A 7595-nucleotide genomic window follows, 5' to 3' on the forward strand; every position below is an offset into this window, starting at 1 on the left:
GAAATCTTTGTTTATAAAGTTTATAATTAACAATTCAATTAAATTTACCCTTTGATCAAAATATTAGATGGAACACAAGAAATTTTTTTTTCTCTTGAATGTGCGGAAATCAAGGAGCAAAGGAAAAGGATTTTTCTGAATTTTTTGTGGCTCTTGAGACAATTGGAATGGTTATGAAAATCTAAGGAGACTTATGAATTAATAGGCAATTTAAAACAAAGATCATAATTGTGCCATAATACACAATTTTGAGAGGAGTTACAAGACTCCTCCCATGCACACAACCGGCTACCCCTCTATTTTCCCCTATTTATTTATTTACTTATTTTTTAAATTAATTATTTAAGTAATTATTATATTATTGTTAAAACAGAAAAGAAACGTCACGAGATAACATCGTACGCGATAAAACTCGTTACCGTTAAAATTTAATTCACTTTATTTCTTGTAATTATCTATGTAAATAATATAATTTAATAATACATATTTATTTTATTTTATTATATTATCTTCTTAAATCCGATAAATTACGGGGTGTTACACCCAATTAATCCAAAAACCCAAAATCCAAATTGATGACCCAAATCAAAAATTAAACCAACTCAATCTATTTTATGACCTTGTATCTAAACTCAAAAAAATGATAGTCAATTATGACAAATTCGACGAATAAATCATCAAAATGTCCTCTGTAAAATCAAAAGATCAACTAGCAGATTTTCTGTTAAAAGGCAATTGGATCAAAAGCATTGAATAATATTGTGCAAAATAGGTTTCGGTGATCCCAAGACCTAACTTGAGGGGGAGTGTAGAAAAATAAGAAGTAGAATAAAATAAACATATTATTTCAAAATGTTATGTTTTAGGAAGTTAGTATCTTTTTTAATATTTAGAATATTAAGGTTATTTTGTTTCCTATTATTTAGGTTTAGATTGATATTTTGTTTCCTTATTTTTAGGCCTAATCTCATGTCTCATGTATAAATAGAGGTGTTCCTCTTATTGATAAATCAATACAAATTAAGTATTTAAAACCCAAATCAGTCTAATTTTCGCATTATAATTTTCTAAAAAAACAAAGCGGGCCTCTATTAAATTGAGTTTCTTAGATTCTTCTTATTATTTCTATTATATAGAAAAATTATTCTTGATCTGTCATTTATTATTTCTTTAAATCAATATTACTTTATTTATTATTTTTAAGACATTTGCTTTCGGTGTCTGCACAAGATCTTTCTTAATACAGATAATACTTAATAGTCAATCCAAAAAAATAAACACGTGAAAAAGGTTCTTGTAGAGCGCGAAAGAAGGTGCTTACTATTGTATCTCCAAGGCCTACGATTACGAGGCAACGAAGGAAGGCATGGTCTTTGCCTCTTTGGGTATTATTATTCATCGTCATCCTTTTCATTTTATTGTCATTTTTTTCATTTTATCGCCACCTTCTCTTCTCCCTCCCTTCCCCAAATAAAATTACGATTTTGCCCTTGTACTTAAAATTTGTTTATCAAACGTAAATCACACTTAAAACACTATTATCACTTTAAAAACATTAAATTTAAAGTTTAAATATGATCTCGAATATTTTTATCGCAAGCCTATATATATTGAATTTTCAGAAACGCCCTTACATGATATACTAAACATTATCAACAAATATAATTTAACAAATTATTAATTATTATTATTATTATTATTATTATTATTATTATTGTAATTCATTTTCTAAATTAACAATAATAATAATAATTATTATTATTATTATTATAATTATAATAATAATAATAAAATAACAATAATAATAATCATAACAATAATAAAAAAAAACAATAATAATAATCATAATACTAATAACAAAAACAATATTTAAAAATAACATTAAAGAAAAATTTACTAACAATAACAATAATAACAACAACATCACCAACAAAAATAATAAAAATAATATTTAAAGGAAAAATAAAAAGTTAATAATAATAATAATAATAATAATAATAATAATCACAATAATAATAATAATAATAATATTAATAATAATAATAATGATAATAATAATAATAATAATATTTTAAAAAATAAATAAATAAATTTTTAAAAAGAAAAATAAAAATTTGATAATAATAATAATAATAATAATAATAATAATAATAATAATAATAATAATAATAATAATTAAAATAATAATAACAATCACAATAATAATAATAATAATAATAATAATAATAATAATAATAATAATAATAATAATAATAATAATCACAATAAAAAATTAATAACAATAATAATAATAATAATAATAATAACAATAATAATAATAGTGAAAATAATAATAAAAATAAAAAAATTAATAATAATAAAATAAATAAATAAATGGATGAGTGCGACTGAGCCGCGGCCAAGTCGCAGGTTTCGTGAGACTGACCCGCGGCCGAGTCGCATGTGATTCAATTTTTTTTTTTCTTTTTTTTATTTAAAATAACACGATTCGAATAAAAATTACCTCAATTATTTGTTTGCGGATTGAATTTCTTAGCTTTTGCTCCAAAAATTTTATGTTGTAATTTTGTTTTTTAAGTGTAATAAAGGTGTTATTTAGTGAGGTCAGAGTATATGTTAGAAATTTTAAATTCAGGAGTAAAATTATTATTTTATTAGAAGTGGCGATAAAATAAAAAAGTGACATGTTTAAGAATTGTGTGGTCTTTCACCTTCTGGAGCAAATTTCTTATAGGGCCCACCGTGACCATTAATAACTATTTACAGCAGCATTCATACCAGAGCCACCATGCTGGCCGCAATATTCAAGTGCATTTCCTGATGCGCAACAGAATAATCATTGATTTAAGAAGAATTAATTACGAACTACAGTCTTTATCTTTATGATTTTGCGAATTACAGTTTTGATATTATTTTTTTTTTTTGTGAATTATAGTCCTGATATTTTTTTTTTTGAATTGATACCAAAAATTTTTTTCCTCAAATTCAACTTTTAATTTTGCTATTAAAATAATAAATTATAAATTAAACCCGTAATAATAATAATAATATAATAATTTAAGTAATAAATATATAAACAAAATATAATATAAAACAAAATCATGAATCTCATTTAAAAAAGATAAAGAAAGTGACAATGATGAAAAGGGAACTGAAGAATAATATCATCAATTTATAATAGTGAAAATTGTAGGTTAATGAGAAGTTGAAAAAAGAATGAGATGGGGAATAGAGATACAAGAAAAAAAATCACGTATACATTGTGGGTTTTAACAATTAATTTTTCTTTTCTTGTTTCAATCTGGAAATAAAACTGTAATTCAATTTAATTGAAAGATTATAATTTTGATATTAAATTTATTTATTATTTTTATTATCTGAATATTACAGATTTATTTATACCAAAATAAAAGCTCGATTCAATTTTAATTTTAAGTATTGTAATTAAATATAATCTCAACAGTATAATTTCTAACTATATTAAAATTAATTTTATAAAAATAATTTAAAAAAAATTAATTTTTCATCTTTAAAGTTAAGAAGGGAGAGAAAACAATAATAGAATGATGATTTATAATAATAGAAAAATGTAAAAGTTTAAAGAATTGAAAATTTAAAAAATAAGATGTTGATTACTTTTGTAAATTATATTGATGATTATTGATGTTTAATGAATGAGTGAAAGCTAGATGATGTAATAGAAGATTTTGGGAAGTTAAATGATTGTTTTGGAAATAGATAAAAAGAAATATGGCTATTAACATGTTATATAAGTAAAATCCTAACAACTTCTTCTACCTTTTTATAATATTCAAATATGATGTTTCCTGCACACTCCCAAAACTGTTTATCTAATGCAAGTAGTCTCATACTTCCTCCGTTCCATAATACCCGCTATATTTTTTAGTTTTAGCAATTTCATATTATTTGCTACATTTTCGCTTTTAGTAATAAAACATTCATTTAAAGTTCTACATATCCTTATTTTTATCCTACTCTATACTTTATACTCTATAATAAAATATTATACTATACTCTATAAAGTAACCTAACAACCTATTTTTCCTTTTTCTTTTTCAATTAACAATAATAAAATACTATGTTATGTAAAGTAAACAATCAGCTATAATGTAGGTCATTTACTTTTCTTAATTTCCGTGCCCATGCAAATGTAACAACAGTATCAGAACGGAGGAAGTAAATACAAGTCATGTATTTTTCTAAAGTAAAATCAATCTAGACCAGGACAAGCCTAAAAAAAGTGTTCCATATTCAACCTGCTGTATAATTTTAGAACTTGAATCACTCTCGACCCAATTATTGTTTAATAGTTCTAGAGCTATGTGATCTGATTCCAAAATCAAAATCGGAACTGAAAGTTACGCGATTTGAATTTTATTTAGGTTTATCGAACCAACATCACTGAACCAGTTGCTAACCGAATTTACGAAATTGAATCTAAATTGTGACCGATTTTTAAAAACGACATACAATTATTAACCAAGATTATCCGAACCTAATAGTGTCCGAACCGAGGCATACCCTATCTGAATTATTGCGAAACCAATCTCGATCCGGCTAAAATCGACTTAACCCGAATCGATTTTTAGTCAAACTTTTGTAAACCCAAGCCAAACCAATTTTTAACCTAATTGTTGTAAACTAGAACCAACTTTTACATAATTTTTTGTTTTTATATTTGATTTAAAGTGTGTTATATTAATAGTTGTAATACTTTATATAAATTAATGTAATATTTATTTTTGTTAGCAAAAATTGGTATGTTTGGTAAAAAAACTCATCATTTCGCGTTGTATATTCTAGGTACGAACCACTTACGCTTTTATTCAAAGTAAAACAAATTGAAGTATAAATATAATTATAATTATATTAAATATATAATCAAATTTGTTTTTGCGATTATTTGCCATAAACTAAATATTCACAATCACCTATGCGGACAATGCAAAGTATGATATAATGTACATGAAGTATATAATTGTTTAGAGTGAAATGAAATATAAGTATAGTATAAAATTTATTTCTCAAAATTTTAATTTTTTAATTAAATTATACAAATATGTCTGAAAATTTAATAGAGTCGTGTATTACATACGCTTTATCTATTATATTAATAATCTTAATGTCACGCTCGCCATTACAGCACCTTGTAATGTCCGCTCACTATCGAATCAAGACCTGCGATCTAGACCAAACAAGAAATGTACCAACCGCGAAATTTAGTTTGTTACTTTTAGTCTTTTATTCAGATTTAAAATACATGGAAGTTATGAAAATTGTTTGATGATTAAAATTCATTCTTTGAATATCATAGGAATTCTTATGGAAAAATGATCTATACACTATGCTAATGAAAAAACGTTTAGGACACATATCGACATTACAATAAATTTTTTTTCGCTCTTATCATGTTCTTATTAGGTAAATATTTTTAGCATATCATGTCATATCTTTTTGATTAGATTTGTTTAATTGATTAGTTATAAAAGATTTTAAAATACACCTTATTTACTAACTTTTTACCATATACAATCAATTAATAAGTTCTGTAGTATCTTTTAATTAATAATTTATGTAAAAAATTAACTTTCATTAAAATAATTTTGTAATAAATTAAGAAAAGAAAACAATTTTGAAATAGTTTTTCACAGATAATCCTATATATTACTTATAAGACTATAATAAAAAAAATTGTACCAATCAAATAGATTACACATTATTTATTTAAGTAAATAATTGGGATAAGATATCGGTGAAATAAATTTCAAATGATGATTTTATCACCTATGTTTGACAAGTTTATAAATACACAAATAAATAAATAAAGTTATATGTTAATTATTATAGTAAAAAATGTGTTTTTATGCTGAAAACTTATTTGAAGGTTTTACAAAGACATTGAACAAAATCATTTTTTATATTATATTTATATGTTGAAATTTTCTATTATTTTATGTAATTACTTATAATCAATATTGTTTAGTGCATAATATTATATAGTAGTATATTAGTAATATGTATCTCAATTTGATTGTAATACTTTTACAGTTTTTAAAACAAATCAATTTATAATTTTAATATGCTTAGGATTCATAAAATAACTTAGTTACACATATAAAATTAGTAATTTTTTATTTAAATAATTTATGAACTATGCTTGGCACGAGAATCTATCTAGTTATTTTTAATCTTAAGTTAAAAAAATTCTCTAATATTCTAATGTATTCAATTACAAAGTGAGACTCATAAAAATGAGCTTTCTCTATAAATTTCAATCTTGCATTATTTCATAACACAAGTTTTTCTTGCATTAGCTCTTGCCAAGAAAATTGTGTTAGCTTTATAATACCTCTATTACATTATACTTGACACATTTGATTTTTACGATTCAATATGTTAATTTAGATCAACTATGCACATCTAAAAATTAAAAAAAAAATTAATATTATGAAATACACGTTTAGACGGTTCAAACACGATCTTACTTGATTATATTTTTCCTTATATATTAGCCGCAATATACAAAAATAGGTTTGAACGATGAATAGTGTTAATAACCGTAATGTAGTGTATCAAATATTTCATAATAAAGGAAGTTTCTCTTTTGAGTAATTCAAGCGGAAAATCTAGTACTTTAGGGAAAGAAAAACTTTAGAGCTGATTAATAAGTATAACTAAATTACTAAATCATGTAACACATAGTAGTAAAAATAAAGAAAATAAAAGTTGTGGTAATTTAAAAAAAAATAAATTTGTCATACTTTACTTATTCAACCCCTCTTTTCCACCATCCTATTTATTCTTCAGAAACCTTTATATGTAGTAATTAAAACAAAATAGAAAAAGTATAAAACAATCAAGAAGTTGTAGAGCGGACAAGAAGCTATACTTTAACTGTTGTATTTTGTTGTACAGTATTTGTTAGGATAAACCAAGATAGAAATAATAAAAATTGAAAATATAGCAAATTAGGTTGAATGAAGTAACATTGATATTTACCAATAAAAAATTATTTAACTTAATTCAGTAAAAATATTGTATATACATAGTCCACGTTAAAACAGTGTGCATTTTTTTAATTAATAGAATGGACTAATTCTATACAAAACTTACTCAATATTTTAGTAGGAAAAATTATCAGGAATGCTTATTCCCCTATAATGATAGCAACTTTTGATTAATCATGAATAATATCAACTTAGGAAGGTGTTTTCCTAGAATATTCTTAATATGTTAAAAATCAAACTATAAGAGACTAGTATAGAAACTAGTACAATGCACGAAGTTTGTTAGCATGAAAATACTTCAAATAAAAATTTTAAAGAAAGATGCAATTGCATATTATAGTGAACATGATTTGAATGTTCTCCAATCATATTTTAACCTGTAAAAATGATTTCATTTGGTAAAGCTTTATTAAATCGTCATTTGCAATTTTTCTATTCTTTTATAGTATTGTATGATTGTATGATTTGATCTAATAAAAATCTTTTTGAAAACATACCTTTAATAGTCAAAATCATAATTACAAAACTCCATAAAATCACCGAGTGAAAATTTTCGGTTCTTTTATA

Source organism: Amaranthus tricolor, chromosome 1, assembly GCF_026212465.1.
Source record: "Amaranthus tricolor cultivar Red isolate AtriRed21 chromosome 1, ASM2621246v1, whole genome shotgun sequence".
Lineage (NCBI taxonomy): Eukaryota > Viridiplantae > Streptophyta > Magnoliopsida > Caryophyllales > Amaranthaceae > Amaranthus > Amaranthus tricolor.